The sequence below is a fragment of the Triplophysa dalaica genome, chromosome 14 (assembly GCF_015846415.1).
Source record: "Triplophysa dalaica isolate WHDGS20190420 chromosome 14, ASM1584641v1, whole genome shotgun sequence".
Classification (NCBI taxonomy): Eukaryota; Metazoa; Chordata; class Actinopteri; order Cypriniformes; family Nemacheilidae; genus Triplophysa; species Triplophysa dalaica.
The window spans coordinates 6,543,566-6,560,816 of NC_079555.1; the positions used below are offsets into that span (position 1 = coordinate 6,543,566).

Below are 17,251 nucleotides of genomic sequence, written 5' to 3' on the forward strand. Positions count from 1 at the left end.
AAAAGTGCTTTCAAAAAAGCGATTAATCTTTTGTAAAACACCTGCTCAATGCTTCTAATTAGATGTCATTTTAATAACTGTGTATGTTGTACAAGTAAAGCAGTTTATAGAACAACATTGTTCATTTGTTTAAGGTGTATAAATTCAGTTTAGCGAAATTCAACCGGTCGCTCTTTTTTAAAAGAAAAGTATGGCGACAGTCTACACCCCACACTCGATTCATATGTGAAACAAAAGCAAATGTTAATATAAACAAATGCATTTAAAACGTGAAATTGGATTCTTTTGTTCGCCATTCAAGCTAGGCATAAAAGCAAGATGAACATGACATTGTGGGAGTAGACGCTTTTGGCAAAAGGTTTAAACCCAGCCTGCAGAATCAAACAAACACAACATTAAAGAAAACACTATGTTCTAGAAGCAGGCTGTCATCATACAAAAATGGGTCCCCCCATGATCGGCTTCTGTATGATAACATCTATAAATGTTATTATTCCCTCACAGGTCAGAGACTGGGTCCACAACCGAGGAATGGGAAAGGTTATTTTCTCTTCAGGTTGTTAGGTGAACCATTCTAAGACTTTCTGTACAGAAAGCAACAGACATTTCTGATATGATAAGGGCTTTGGCTGTCAATCAACATGCTATGCCAAAAGACACCGTTTGTTGCAAGTATTCTTTTCAAACACATTTTCACCTCATCAATTTGTTTTGAATGGATACAATTACGAGACTGTTAAAATATATAGTCAGTTATCTGGAGCGTGTAAAACAAACTGCACGAAAACAAATCTGCCTGCTGTAGCCGAGTTCCAGTTTCCAGGCGTTCAACATGTTGATTTATTTATGGCCTTCAAGAAAGAAGGTGTAGGCATGGGCTGGACACCAGGCCACTGCGGTTATCTTCACCGCACCCTGACTGAGGAGGATGGAGGTAGGCGAGCACATTAATGATGCATGGGGACCAGGACGTTCAGTTTAAAGTTCTCCATGCTCTGTGCAGGCCCACTGAAATATGCATGAGGTACGCTGCATGTGCAGGCTGCAGCCTGCCGCGTTACTTTCCGTACGGCCGAAGGGTGAAGCGTTTGACGGCGAGCTTGCAGCGGAGCACCCGCAGGCTCTACTGATAAAGCATGCTCGAGTCGTAAGTTGTTTGTTATAATAAACCAGCTCTGCATGTGTGTGTTCATCGTATAGAGTTTTACGGCTTGTTTTTGTTGTTAAATCAATAGGCAAGGTGCAATACACACAATTGCATTGAATTATGATATATAACTAAATTAGCCTTGTCTAGTCTTATAAATGTGATTTTACACTTTTAAACTTTTACAAGTTTTAAAACACATACTTTTAAAAGTTTTATCAGTATTTTATACATTAAATCATTTTCATTAGTTTGGTTTCACACCCGGCTGCTTAAATAGAAAATAATATAAAAATGACTTTACAAAATGACTTTTTCTAACATCTTTCCAGAGTGTTTTTCATGCTGGCTTATTAGATATAATGAGTTGTTTATTTGCGGACTGGCTTCTAGACAGAGTTGTTTGGTCTGTTGGCTTTCCTTAAAAATTTTGCTACAACAACAAAAATAGTACAAGCCAGCTCTTCAACAAATTTATCTCAAGGCAACTTAACTCAAGGCAATCATCCAAAAATACCGCCATGTGTTGACTGTGTAACTGCAGTCAGCAGTACCCCACCACGAATTCTCAGGCAAACAGACAGACTTTTTCATTACTTGGCACAAATATTTGAATGACCTTCAAAGCGTTTTGCCATGTTGCTATTTCTGCCACACAGGTCTAACAGCGACCTCAGACATGTCAGAATCCGTTATCACTTTGTGGCGCGCAATGCCAATGAGCTCACCGTGCAGCAGGGAGAGATGCTAGAGGTAAGGATGACCCTCTGGGAGGAGGTGGAGGAGGATGGGGAGCGAAGGGCAGAGCAGGTCTGAGGTTCACAGTGTGGGAGGTAGAAGGAGAACAAAACAAGACTGCACGCACTCATGCAGAGCTCACGGTCTTGAACACTCGAGCTGCTGCTTGCAATATAAATAGGTTCAAAAAACATTCTAATGGTCAAAAGTTTGCAGAAACTTTGAGAGAAACTACTGAAAAAAACATACAGTATTGCATAATTGGGTTTGAAATATCAGTGCTTGTAAAGCAGCAAAGGAATAGAGTGTTAGTTTAAAGGGATAGTTCAGCCAAAAATTTTAATTCTGTCATCCTTAACTCACCCTCATGTTATTTCATACTTGTATAAATTACTTTGTTCTGATGAACACAGAGAAAGATATTTAGAAGAATGTTAGCAATTTTCACTTCCGGGGACATCATTGACTACCATAGTAGGAAGAACAAATGGTAGTCAGAGGTGCCCCAGAACTGTTTGCGTTCCCAAATTTTTCAACATATCTTATTTGGTGTAAAACAGAACACAATTTTTTTTCTACTATGGTAATAGATGATGTCCCAGAACTGAATATTGCTTATATTCTTCCAAATATTTTTTATACAAATACATTTATAAGGCTTTGGAACAAATCGAGCACAAGTAAATAAAGAAAGAATTTTCAATTTTGGGTGAACTTTTCCTTTAAGGTAAGCTTGGGTTAAAGGTTTTAGATGTGTAAATGAGTTTCAAGAGATTCTTTTTATTCTTTTTGTCATTTTTATTGTAAAGGCTGCACAGAAGCAATAGAAGCAAGAAAACCCCATAAATTAACGCTTAAAGTGATGAAAATTCTGTCATCATTTACTCTTGTCATTTCAAAACTGTATGACCTCCGCAGAACACAATAGAAGATATTTAGATAGCGGTACCCATTCATTTTTAATGCATACAAACCAGTGCAAGTCATTAGGTATCACCGTTATTCGTTTACCAGCATTCTTCTTTCGTGTTCTGTAGAAGAAAGAAAGTCATACAGGTTTGGAATAACATGAGGGTGAGTAAACGATGACAGGATTTTCATTTTTGACTTATCCTTTTACAAGTGCTAATATCCACTTCTTTAATCCGTAATGCAATAACAGTTTAAGGCTGTTAAGAGATAAAGTTTTAATGTTCTATGTTTTTTTCTGTTGTATGGTTCTGGAACTGCACGCATCTAGTCTTCCTACTTCTCAATACAGAATTCAAAACAAATTAGTGCTGTTTCATTGCTAATCATTTTCTCTATTCTTTTCAAACCACATATTACGTAAACATTAGTATGCTAGTCTACTGCAATTGCACAGTAACCTCAAGAATCCAGGAAGTTTAAGTCTAGTGTTTAGAAAGCTGTTCTTTCAACCTGTCACTTCCAGAAGTCTGCCGTTTCCCTCAGAACAGACTCCAACCCCCCAGGCATTCCATTTACATGAGAACTACTGAAGTGATCAAGAGGGATTACCCCCGATTGGCTAATCCATCTGGAAACATGGATAATCGTGTTTCTAGACATGCCTGGCCTGAGCCTGGTATCACTGGGAATTAACTCTAGTATCTCGATGGAAAGAAGTATCATTAGGATGGAGTATTTTACAAACACAGCGGCAAAATCTGTTAGAATATCAGTTAAAATGAGACAAGATGTTGAATCAGGAAGTGTCACATGAACATGTCAGGATTAACAGGACAAAAGGTTCATAGTGTGAATCCTTACTCAATAATGTTAGACATGAATCTCAAAATTCCACAAATTTCAATGTTTTCTTTAATATTAGATTATTTTATATACAATTATGTACATTATATGGATCCTTTTAAATAATTAATTTACTGTATTTATAGCCAATATTACACTACTAAAAATAAAAGTGCTTAAAAGTTTCTTAACAGCGATGCCATAGAATAGCCATTTTTGGTTCTACAAAGAACCATTCAGTCAATCTATTTATTGCCTTTTATTAATCCGAAGAACCTTTATTCACCACAAAGAACCCTTTGTAAGGGTTCTTTATGGAACCATCGTGCCAGGCGAGTAAACAAATAAAATGTGTATATTTATGGATTGGATGCATTATAAGTGCATATCAATAGTATTTTAGTTTGCCCGCCATCTTTATGAGCTTTTTGCAATTCATTGTGAGATTTGCCATCTTCATTAAGCACCTACAAAATGTAATGCCGCAAAATGTAGTTATCTTTTGCAACAGACCGCATATGTGTGTATGGCCTAGGTCTTGGAAAACAATAAACAGTGGTGGCTTCTGAGGAACCGCAGTGGTCATTCAGGGTACGTGCCTTGTAATGTGCTAGAAGAGGTCAAACCAGGAGAGCAGCAGTACAACCGAGCAGCTCTATTTAACAGCCCGGTAAGCCGCAAACCACCCCGCCGTCACACCGTTCACCCTGCACCAGTCAGCTTTATTATTTGCATTCAACAAATATTTTCCATCCCTATGTGACTGACATAAACTGATTCATTTTTCTGTCTCTCTCACTTTCCTTGGCTTTTGTTCTATCTCTATAGGCTGTGAATCCTTACAAAGGTACCTCAGCTGCCCCTGTAAATCATGCCGAGGTTTTGGAGATGAATAAATCCTCAAGGGACAAAGACAGTATGTACCTTTTATCTGCTCTGTGTATTCGCTGTGAGAAGGAGAGCGGGGAGTCTGCCGGATAAAAATGCAGGGAAGTGGGAAATGAATTTGGTGTGAGAGTGCTCTTATGTACGTAGATTGCAGATTTCAACCAGAGCTCATTGCTTCTGTCTTGGGCAATCGGACTCGCTATCTCTCTGTCCCTTTAGCTGTTTTCCAATCTCTCTCTCTTTCTTTCTGTCTCTATAGACCGCAGCCAACAGAAGGAGGTAAACGATGAGCTGTTGAAGAGAATAACGGACAGTAAGGCTCAGCCCCTGGCTCGTAACTTTCGGGTAGAGCGCTCGTGCACGACCGTGCCCATCACGCAAGCATCTCAACCCTTTGAGGTCCACGCTTGGCTCAATGCCAAAGGTTTCTCAAGGCTGTGAGTAGTGTGAACTGCAACAAGTAATGTGATGATTCATATCATATAAGGTATTAACTAGATAAACATCTGAGCTGGTAAATGTGAGGTTGTGCGTTCAAGCCTCTTCTGGGATGTTATGTGACCAGAGAAAACCAGGCTAAAGTCTCCAAAGCTATTACTGAGATATCAAGCATCAAAGTTTGAGTTCAACCATTAATTACACAATGATTAAATTTTTTGACATAGCCTTACTCAGTCGATATTCAAGATATAAAGGTTATTTTTCACAGAATGTTCATTTTATATGTAGAAAACAGTAAATCCCACAAAAACATCTTTTGTATACTGTAACTTCCAACATTTACCCGTCAGCAAAAATACTAATGATGGTACCAAATGGTATACAACCATGGTACTTTTTTGTCATAGTATTTGGCCATGGAGCATGGTATTTTTGGTAGTACTTTAGAGTACCAAAAAGATGCCATGTTGAAATCATAAGCACTTTTAAAAGTACAGTGGTACTATACTTCCATTGTGCCTGTCCAAATGACAAATGACTCATGGTATACCATGATACCATGTATTTTATACCCAGTTTTTTAATCTATTTTTAAGTAAGGGATAATGTACAGGCAGCCGGTTGTTATCGCAGAAATAAGCCCAGACAGTGTGATCAGGACCCGACATGGATAACTGCCGGCTGCTTGTACATTATCCCACTTATTACAAGGCTCCTTACCACATAAATTGTGAGTTTGAAATTTTATTAGCTCATTTTTACCGAATGCAGACCTTCCGCGAGGAAAAGCCATTTACTTTCAGTTTTAAAGGAAGAAACGACGTTCAAACGTCACGAACAGTCAAATTGTTTTAATCATTTGTAACTATAATGTCATATATTTTATTAAAAGACATATTTATAATACATTTTTGTGTAATATAAAACTGCCCCCTCAAAATGAATCGCAGCATCCGGGTTACAGAGTGTCATTAGTTGTATTTGATAATAACAACCCTTGGAATGTCGCTACTGGCCAATCAGAATCAAGCATTCCAATGAGCCGTGAAATAATAATGCAACAATGTGCGTTTTTATTTATTTTTCAGAAAGTTAAATCTGGTTAAAACATATCGTACATTTTGCATTGTTTGCTTTTTTACCTGAGTTTTTTTGGCACCAAATCTGTCAGTATTTCCGGACTATTTTCCAACCTCTTCCAGGAATGGCTATTGCTCAGAGGTCATTAACATTACATTGAGGCAACACATTCATCAAAATTATGAGATCACAACACATTCCACAATTATGTTATTTAACTGAATTTGAAGAGTTTAATTGCAAAAACTGATAACTAAGATTAAAATGTCATGGTTAAATTGTGTTTTATTGTGTTAGTTAGTGGTTTTTTTCAGTTGTTACTTCATCAAAACAACCCAACTACTGTACAGTTTGATTACAATTATTTGGAAAGCACAATAAAAACATAATTTTTCAAAAAATTAAAAAACAGAATAAACTCTTCATTTAGACTAAAACGGCAACTCAGGGGGAGTTAAAAAGGAATATTAGAATTAATTTAGGAAGTATTACTCTCCAAAGCAGCCAGACGATTTACCGTAACCCTAACAGTACGATTAGGTCTTCAAATGTTTTTGTACCACAATGAAAACTATATATATCACTTATGATATCAGGAATTTGATAGACTGCTCTTTTATGTTACAGGGTGGTGGATTGTCTGGGTATTCTGAATGGGGCTCAGCTCTTTTCTCTCAGCAAGGATGAGATGAGGGCCGTGTGTGGGGACGAGGGGTCACGTGTCTTCAGTCAGATCAGCGTGCAGAAGGCCCAAATAGAGGTCAGTCAAACAACACTTATGCTAAATGTACATCTGTATATGCATAATTATAAAAAAGGGGTTTTGTTCTTTACCTCAGAGGAGTCACGGTGACACAGAGCTGCAGGAGATCATGAGACGACGGCAACAGGAAATGGAGGGCTCGAACTGGGACTGATTACAATCAATCAGGCTTCACTCATGGCAATAATTTCATCGCATTTTCTTCAATACTCTTGTTCACCCTGCAATCAACAGGCACCCAGAGGAATTCAGAACAGATGGACTAAACAGCTCCAGTCATTACTGTAGTCGGGTCCAGCCCATTTCCTTTATGACCTGTACAATGTAGTGCTTAACACTAGTGCTTTAAAATAATGAACATGAAAGCATGGGGATTGCTGTCTTTAACCTCCATTTATACTGAGAAAATGTGCTTTGGCTTGTGATAAAACCTGATATTCAACATTTATAACTAAAGTTACTATATATGTCACTGTTTAAAAACGTGGCGATTTTCTGTATAACGGTACTTTATAATATTCTGGATAGTGCTTATGCGTAATGGTTTATCGAATACATAATTCAGCTAAATATCTACATTAATATTCATTTTAAAAATTCTGTCTCATTTGTGACACACTTCAATATTGCAAACCAGAACATGCATGATCAGTTGATCATTTTTCTCTCTTCATCATGAATGAATATATAAAGTGATAGAACATGGTAACATGGGCACTAACAGTTATATTATGAAAGCTTTTTGTTTTGCCACAATGTGAAAAATAGAAAAGCTGCAAGACCAAACAAAAGCATCAGCATTTGATTTTAAGAACATATCAATATTTATGATTCTCCAAAGAAACTTGTTCATATTTTCCTGATTACAAGGCAGATCATAAAAAAATGTGTTTGTGTGTGTAAATATTGGGGTTTATGAGTTATTGTCTATACTTACAGTGTGTAACTGAGTCAAAATGTGCTTATTGAAATTGCATTTGTATATTAAACATTAACTGTGATGATTCAAAATGCCACAGCAGTCAGACGTCATCGAACGATTGCTTTAAAGATTCCTTCAGCTCCTTTTAACCCATAAAGCCCCTTTCAACTCACTGAAAGCCATACGGCTGAATCTCTAACTGGCTCGCTGACTGACAGCTTTGCTACTTACCCACACAGGGGGCACATAAGGGGGGCTTTCAGTTTGTCTTGTTTCCTTTTTCTGGAATAGATTGTGAACGCATCAGCGAGTATTGTGCTGCGTTCAGGATGAGTGGGAATGACCCCCATCTCTCCTTTTGTATGCGCTGTCAGAACGCCTTCCAGCCCTAAGAGAGAGTGGATGAGGCTGTGTACTGTCACTATGATTCATGGCATGAATCAATCCCTAATGATGGAATTTACGGAGAGGAACGTCAAAGGAAAGATGCCGGAGATTCGCAGTGAGGTTGAGCAGTTGTCCTTCCTATCCAGAGGATTTTCTATCATGAACAGAATTGACTATATCTGTGTTTATAGAGAAATTGGGTCATTGAAGATTTTAATAGAAACCAATTCGTAAATATGGTAGATGTGAAACTAAAACAAATCATTTGCATCTTAAATCAAAGATTAAGCAATATACTGGAAAGACACAAACTAGAGGATTCGACTGTGCTTTGATGGGCATCAAAACCACAGATCATAAGGTTCAAACCTACCTTAATGTTTTATGATAAGAAACCATATTAACAACATATATTTTATACAACAATATATTTTCATAGACTAACCCAGATGCTTGGCTGCCACAAATCTCGTCACTGTCCCATAAAAAACAGCCCTGACTTTGACATCTGTTTGTTTGTTTGTTTATAGCCGGTAATAAGTAACTGGAAAACATGAAAGAAATTGTCATTAATCTGGCATTTCACTCCAGTGCAGTGAACTGGAATAACTTGTGACGGATCTGGCATAATGCGTGTGTGTTTGTGCAGGGGGTAGTAAAGTTTTTTTCCGGACAGACGACTAAATGCGCTGTATCACTCACACCCTCGCTGTCTGCACGGCGGGAGACGACGATTCTGAACTTCATCTTGTTTCGCTCGCTTCACCACCCGGTGGGCAGTCACTTAAAACAGAAGACAATAACATGCATGGGAGCCCTTTTGAGATGGCAGTAAAATCTTGTCTGATGGCATCTGATGCCTGCAGAAAAAAAACTCCTTTCTCAGCCTTTTAATGTGGGTGCTGGTTCTCACAGCATATGAGACCCACTAAAATATGGCAGCGTAATCAATAATATATTGAGTCGCATATGTAATGTGTTCCTATCTGAACATCTTGGTGCTATGGAAATGCAGCACATCATCCGCAGCATAAATCATAATCCAACCTGAGATGTTATGAGCGATGTGCCACTTCAAGATGACTGAAGTGACAGGGATGATTAAAGGAAAAGGGAACGACATGACAATGTGCGTATGGCATTTTCTATAAGCCCGTGCCAAGATTCCTAATTCCCTGTGTTTGTTAGCGAGGATTAGTGGATGTTCCATGCTCGGCACCAACTGATCAAGTGCTCGCTCTAATTCTCATCCAACCATGACAAAAAGCGAACAAATTTCTGAAATGACTCCACTGTTAGGCTTGCATGATTTAGATTCATTCCCCGGTGCTGGTGACTCGAAGGTGAGGGGAATCACGTTATTAGCTATTTATTCCTAAAATGACATTTCCCTCCCGCGTACAGACATCTGAGATTTACACTCTAATTGCGACTAACTAGACAAGTGCCCTTTCTTTTGGCCTGACCTCACTAGCATTTATAGTTCAGATTAAATCAAATGTCATTCCACACTTAGGTAATTGAATTATATCTCTGTGTTCCGCCTGACATCTGCGGCGATTCATTTTCTTTCCCCCTTTTGTAAATCACCCCCGAACTTCAATTTAGATTTGTGTCTGGCTGTTTTCATCAGACACGAGGAGAGGAATCGATCCAGCTGCCCCCTCTGTATTCGAGAGGGTCTTACTGCTCACATGGCACAATCGATTTACAGTGTTGAAAGCCGTTCCTTTTTTAATCCGCAGAGAAACAAACCATGAGTGGTTAATGGGCATATAGTCCATGCCTGCGTGACACACAGACAGTTAGGACTAAACAATATGTGAGGACTTGATGGCCATTTAGCTCAAGGCTAATGTATAAGGATGGCCATTTAATCCTTCAGAACAGAGACAGATCAAGTTAATGCACCCTGTCACATCCTTTCTGCCTCCAGAAAACTCAGCGTACAAAAGCCCCCAGCAAACTCTGTTCAACTGCTTTAAAAGATATTAAAAGACCGTCTGACCTCTAATGCAGCGGTGGGCAATCTGAGCATGCTTTCAAATAAAAAGCATCAGTTCTGACCAGACCCGGGGTAACACAAAGTGTACACAAGGTTCTGTACTGTATGTAACTATATACCTGTTCATGTAACAGGTCAAGTAATGATATACTTGTTTATTTAATACATTTTTAATTACTAATGAATTTTTAAAATCTGTTTTGTTCCTTATATTATACAGATAACCATCATTATACTGATACATCACATGTACTGTAGCCATGCCAATACTAAAGACAAGTACAAATACAAAACAAGTACAATATGACACATTAAACAACATAAAATGTTTCAAAACACCCTTATATCTGATAACAAAACCACAAGGATATATAAAAACGTTATTAAGGGTTCCAGCCTTCATATAAGTCGCAAAAGAAAAGCAGGTTTGGAGAATAAATGGACGGATAAAACATAACATCTGGGGATTCTGGGAATGTCCTTTTACTGTGTCTTTCTTCTTTCACCTGTATTTTTAACTTACAAATAACAATGTTCCCAGGGAATCTCAGTGAATTGAAGATGATGCAAAAGTAACAACATGTAAGGCCTACAGTAAAATGATAACGTACAGTAACAACTATATGTTTACCAAGATTGTAATATTGTATTGTATTCTTTTTAAAAGTAACACTACAATCAACTTTATGAATTTCAAAGCAAAATAGTTGTTGTTTCCTTTCTAAAATTTGGGAAACCTGGTCGACCAGAGCGAATTCCTTTGATAACAGCACTGGGGTGTGTTAGTGCTCAGAATCCTACAGAGCCATACAAAGGTGGAAGTAAAGAGCTGCATTGAGTGGCTGTTGTAATTCTCAGACAGACAGGCCTGCAATCTCCAGTTTCCCGGACACAAATCCTGCTTATCTGCAGCTGGGAATCCAGCCCTCCAATCCCACGAGTTCCACCAGCTAAACCCAACCAACCGAGGGCTAGAGAAAGCAGAGAATTCTGTCACACAGTAGGTAAACACAGAAAAGCTCACCAATAAAAATACATGTCTGGGATCTCGGCCGATTCTACATTGACAGTTACCTTTGAATTTGACTTTTTATTCAAAAAGTCATAAAATAACGCATGAGGACCAACATAAGGATCACAAGAGCTCTGTAAAATCCTTGCACAAACAGAATTTGTAAGGAAAATGTCAGGTTTCAAAATGTAAACATGCCATGTCTTGGGCACAAACAATCTCAGACCACAGCGACAAGAAAAACAGGCATACAGTCAGCGTTGGTCAGACTAAAGTCTCCTGTCTCAGAGGATTAGTGGAGGGTGCCAGGAGATGAGATCTGGATTTTGTTCATCACTTGCAGATGGTGGTCCATAATGAGTTTCTGGCCAAACAGTACATGGTAGATTTAAACGTCTCCGAAAAACGTTCCCTGGGCAGGACAGCCTGCCAGATTGCAAAGATGTTGAGTGGGAGCTCTTAGCTGTTGCATCTTGGCATAACAGGATCTTGCATTTTGTCACAAAAACATAATCTAATTGTGTAAATATCAGATATCGCTGACAGATATCGCTGACAGCAAGATCTATCTTATGCTAATGTTATTTTGTTAGATTTATTTTCACCTCTAATGCATATAAGTCATTGAATTTGCAACTGACACTGTATTTATGTACACAACTTATGAAAGATCAGGCGTTAAAGGTCGAATGTGTCATTTTTTGAAGGATCTTTTGACAGAAATGCAATATAATCTGTCTTCAGCGGTGAAGGGTGCACTGTAAACCCAAATGTTCTAAATAATCAAACTGATTAAGTAATGTAAACTGTATTTTATGAAAAAACGTTATACTTACTTAATTATTTTAAGTTCCTGAAACACTTTTTTACTTTGAGTAAAGTATAATGGTTATTTTTGATTAACTTGAAGTTTTTAATTAAACAATTGGTCAAGAAGGATTTCCAATTCCTAGCATGATTTGCGTCAGACTGCATTAGGAGAGTAAATTTATTTACATGTTTTTAGTAAAGTTAAAGACTTGTTAGTGTTTAATGTTCACTTCTCTTAGATATTTAGAAGAGTTTGACATACTTTTCAGTTTAGGGGCAGTCGTGGCTTAATGTTTCTTACCCCCACTTGCTCCCCGGGCGCTGCAGTAGCTGCCCACTGCTCCGGGTGTACGTGTGTTCATGACTTGCTGTACGCGTGTTCACTACTCTCTGGATGGGTTAAATGCAGAGGTCACATTTCGGGTACGTCTCACCATATCTGACAAATAGGTTACTTTCACTTCACTTCATTGTTTAGAAGAGTGGTGCATGTGCTAAGGGCCTGCAAAGCTACATTTGACCTGTAACATGTGTTATGTGCAGTGAGCAGAAACTGTGCTAATGCCAGGTCTGAGATCAGTCTCTTCTTGCTCATTTAGGGTTACATCAGTCGAAGTGTTTAATTATGCATATTAAGACTAAAAAATATGTAAAAAAACAGTGAAAGAATTTAGTTTAAAAATGCAATTTTGGTGTAGTTATTTATGTTCTGTCTACTTCATTTTATAGAAAGGATCAATTAAACATTTACGTCGCACTTGCTAAGTATGTTAAGAACTTTAACTTAACAGTAATCAAAATTTGTGAGTTATTCTTACTTAAATCAAGGACCTCCTAAACTCAAAAATTTTGAAGCAACTGAGTATTGCCAACTTATACCGGTTTATGTTGTCACGATTCTGTCTGTGTTTTCCGCGTTACTTTTAGTTTGTTTCTTTTGAGTTCCTGTTTCCGTCTTGTTTGTGGTCATTTGTAGTCCTTTTGGTCATTGGTTCCCTGTTAATTATCTCTCCAGGTGTTTCTTGTTACTTCATTTTCCCAATGTATTTAAACCCCAGTGTTTCAGTTGTCCTTTGTCAGTGCTTTTCTCTGGTTCTTTATTTATTCATGGTTTCTTTGTTTGGTCTTAATTAAATCACACTGCACTTGGATCTGCTTCTCAGCCTGGTTTGTCGTCCTCATTACAGGTGTGTTCACATATGCCATGTTTGGTTTGATTAAAACCAGCTCTGGTGCGATTGCTCTGTTGGTGCAGTTTATATGTGAAAGTGTGAACACTGCCACCCAAACCAAACAAGCGGACCGAGATGAGTCTCGTGAATTTTTTAGTCTAGACCAAAATAACCAAAAGAAACAAACTACAAATACAAACATACCCTAAAGGCCTTACATTATGAAGCGTTATGTTAGAATGAGCTATTTCTATCTACATACACCAAGGGTCCCCTTTACATGGAACTGGCCATCTTGTTTCTATAGTAACTATAAATGGATAAACTTGCCTTAAAGAGCACGTTTCTTAAATACATTTTCTCCTTCAGCAAAGAACGAAAAACATGATGACATCTTAGTGCTGTGTCAGCCGCCCTAGTACGTCAAAAAGGAGGGGTGGAGTGAGGAGTTTGTTGCAATTCCCAACCTCACAACAAGATGGCGCTAATTTCATACACTGGATCTTTAATTTGAGCTATTTTCACACCATAATTGAAGTGATCAAAAATAAGTTGATATACACAGATTATTGATTCGACACGGAGTCAGCGCAGAAATAAAGTACTCCTGTATATCCAATATTTCATCTCTAAACATACATCACACTCCATTCTATTTGAATTTATCGCACCTCACTAAATCCAAACCATCTTCAATTTGTTCTCAAGGACTGATGGATTATTAAAATTGAACAGGCATAAATTATAAAAACGGTTGGATGGTGGATTTTCAAGGGTCGGGCTTTGATGACAAATGTTCTAGTTTCTTCTGTGTGTGACGATTATGACAAACTGGCATAATATCATAGATCACACCACCTACTCGAGTCTCACTCCTAATGATTTAAGCGATGACACGACATCTTAAACTATTGAGGTGGATGACGCACGTGACAGGGACTCAGCAGGTCTGACAAAAATAGCCCACATTTAAAGCATAACACAAGCCCATCATTGCCTCACTATACTGCCGTTTAAATTTTTGGCATCTGAAATGTGTTACGGAGGCGGCGAGAGTCATTTTTGGCACATATTTTTTTTAATCTGATTTCATGTTGATGTCTAAAGAAATATGGGGCTTATTAGTTTCCTGGTGCTTTGTGCTTCATTATTCTGCCATGACAGTTTAGTCTGGAGGAGGGAGGGGGGTGTTTTTCATCAAACGCTTGTATCGTCTCGGATGCTAATGGTGAACATGGGGAGAACAGGAAATTAAAACCTACATTGATACGTGAGCCGCAAAATAAAAGTCACATTTTCAGCCACACTCTCGATTCATTTTATGCTACAATGCGAGCTGCGGATGGCCATATGTTTTCTCTGTTCTTTATTGATGAACTTGCAAAAGACAACATGCTCGAGTTCAGCCTATTGACTCGGAGTCTGTCAGTGAGGATATTTTCATCTGCAGACTGACGCTATTCAGACATAATCTAAAGGTATGAACCGCCATCCATTCTATTTTTCGTGTGGCGTGGGGGGGCACAATCACTTTCACACATTCATCAACTCAACAGTTTTTTCTTTTTCATTACAGCTGATAGGAGAAGGAACACAAAACACATTTGGGCCCTCTGCACACCATAAAGAATATAATCAATTCTTTATTATTGCATTCGGGAGGCTTGAGGGCTGTCAGACTGGGGAAAATGATATTGCCGGAGACTAAGAGAAGATAAATTCACGCGTGGCGCTTTCGGTAATAGCAAACGGTACCAGACACTGTCCAGTCTACATGAGTGACACTACTGATAATGAATGACAGGTCGACAATGACCGGCGGCGCAACGCGTGTCGCTTCAGATGACAACGTGACAACATTCGACGATAGCATGATAGTGGGATACAGATATCTGGAACAGATATCAAACTATTTTCTGCGTTGAGATCTGGGATTTCAGGAGCGCACATTAACCACCCCTCCAGACAGGTGGTAAATCCTCTTGACATGTTTATACTTATTTTATAGCCACAACAAACACATTAAAGGATGACAGCAGGAGAGCCTGTATTTCAGCCGGGCTATATTTGTGCAGTGGCGGTCGCCATAGCGACCTGAAAGGTAGGATCTTTAAAGGAAGTTGCAACAGAAAATGAAGTGGCGTTCGCACGTCATGAAACAATCAAGTTGAGACTGTAAATATAGTCATGCTATTATTAATAATTCATCAAAGTGTGTTGAAATAACCAGTAATTTCTCTAATCTCACATGTTTTACAGTAATTTCACCTTTTTTAAACTGGATGATGGCTCAGCACAAAGGAATCAATATACTAGAGAACAAGGAATGCTGACAATTTAATAGCAGTTCTATGCTACTCTACGGGTAAGAGGCGTTCCATTAAACTCAAATATGACTGCTTCAGGGCACAACTTCTGTCATCAAACACTAAACATTAATTGGTTTATCAAAGGTTGATTGCTCGATAGATACTAGGCTGTTGGAGTTTAATCGTGCCATTAAATACTCTCACTAGAGCCCCGGGTTCAGGTAATGGATTTTGTCATTTGAATGAAAATATTATTTGGTGGTGGCTGGACTGATAAGAGCGTTGAGCATTGACACAGAAGCACTTGAGAACACATGCTTGTTCAAACAGTGATCATATTAAGCTATGGCTTGTAAATCTACATGACGCACTCTTTATTGTGGCATGCTCATTTTGCATCTGTTTCTGTTGTGAGACTGTGACGCATCAACAACGGCATGAGAAAGTAGGATGAGCACTGATGTAAAAAGACCAAAAATAAAAACCAGAATAAAAGGTTATCTGTGCAGAACCATACAGATGAGTTAGAATGTCATTTTACGGTTACAGAAAGCATTAACTAGAAAACAAAGAACCGCTAGATTTTATGCAATTGGAACAATAGTTAAATGTCACTTTTAGAAATGTGTATTTGTCATTCACAAGCAAAGTTAATTCAATTGAATGCATTAACTTTTATTTTATTGGTCCGTAGATGAAAAAAACCTTAGAACAACATTAGCAAATAACATATTTTGACTTTTCCATTTCATTGTAGATTACATTTCAATGTAATCATTTATCTAACGTTTTTATAAAATCAGCAAATGAGGAACAGCACAAGCTATTTAACAACAATAAAGGGATAGATCACACAAACAAATCTGTCATCATTTACCCCCCCTCAAGTTGTTCTGAACCTGTATACATTTCTTTGTTCTGTTAAACACAAAGAAAGATATTTGGAAAAATGTAAAGATTTTTAGTTCTGGGACATCATTCACTACCATAGTAGAATAAATATTGCATTTTGTTCTGTTGAATGCCAAATGGGATATTTTGAAGAATTTAGGAAAGCAAACAGTTCTGTGGCACCTTTGACTACCATTTACATTTTTCCTACTATGGTAGGAAAGTACCATACTGTGGTATGGTATGATGTCCCTGACCTGAAAATTGCTATCATTCTTCAAAATGTCAAACTTTGTGTTCCGCAGAACAAAGAAATTTGGAAATATTTGGAGTAAATAATGACAGAATTAAACATTTTGGGTGAACTGTCTTTAAGGACTTGAATTGCAATTTTTCACATTCCAACTCAAATTCTAGTTTAATATCTTGTGAATCGTGTGTCCTAATGAAGTTTCAAACCTACAAAACTCATTGTAGTACCAAGAGTGCTTTTTTAAATGATCTCTGGGTCATCCTCAGCACACTTATTTCAAACAATTGACCTTGAATCGTCGCTTCCAAACAACCATTCTTCCCTTCCACGCTTAATTAATTAGGACATCCACAGTAATTAATCTCACGGGAAAACTGATTATGTGGCATAAAGCAATGGGTTTGTATTACACTGCTCTGTGGGCATCAATAACCAAATGTTAAATGAGTGGAAAAGTGAAAAACAACCCTTTGCTGATTCTTAATGGCTTTGGCTGCTGTCCAAGGAAAGTAAGGCTTTCTGGATAAATGAATAGCTGCATGATATTTTTATATGCAAGTGGTCATTTCCTTAGACAAAATTGTTATCTATGAGGTTAATTTACGTTATGCAGCATATTTAATTTTATGTGTAAAATAAACCATGGATAAAGATATATCACATAAAACTGATTCAAAC

At 38.0% G+C, this 17,251-nt stretch overlaps 1 protein-coding gene across 5 annotated transcripts in view; it reads right to left on the reverse strand.

Moving 5' to 3' along the window:
* mgat4c (mgat4 family member C) overlaps positions 1–17,251 on the reverse strand; it is an 83,267-nt gene that overhangs the window by 14,175 nt on the left and 51,841 nt on the right. For 2 of the 5 annotated variants that reach the window (XM_056765524.1, XM_056765526.1), the window contains one exon: positions 6,884–7,033. The exons of the other annotated variants lie outside the window; for them this stretch is intronic. The gene's annotated coding sequence lies outside the window, so the exon portion shown is untranslated. The remainder of the gene's footprint in view (positions 1–6,883; positions 7,034–17,251) is intronic. 5 annotated transcript variants of the gene reach the window in all.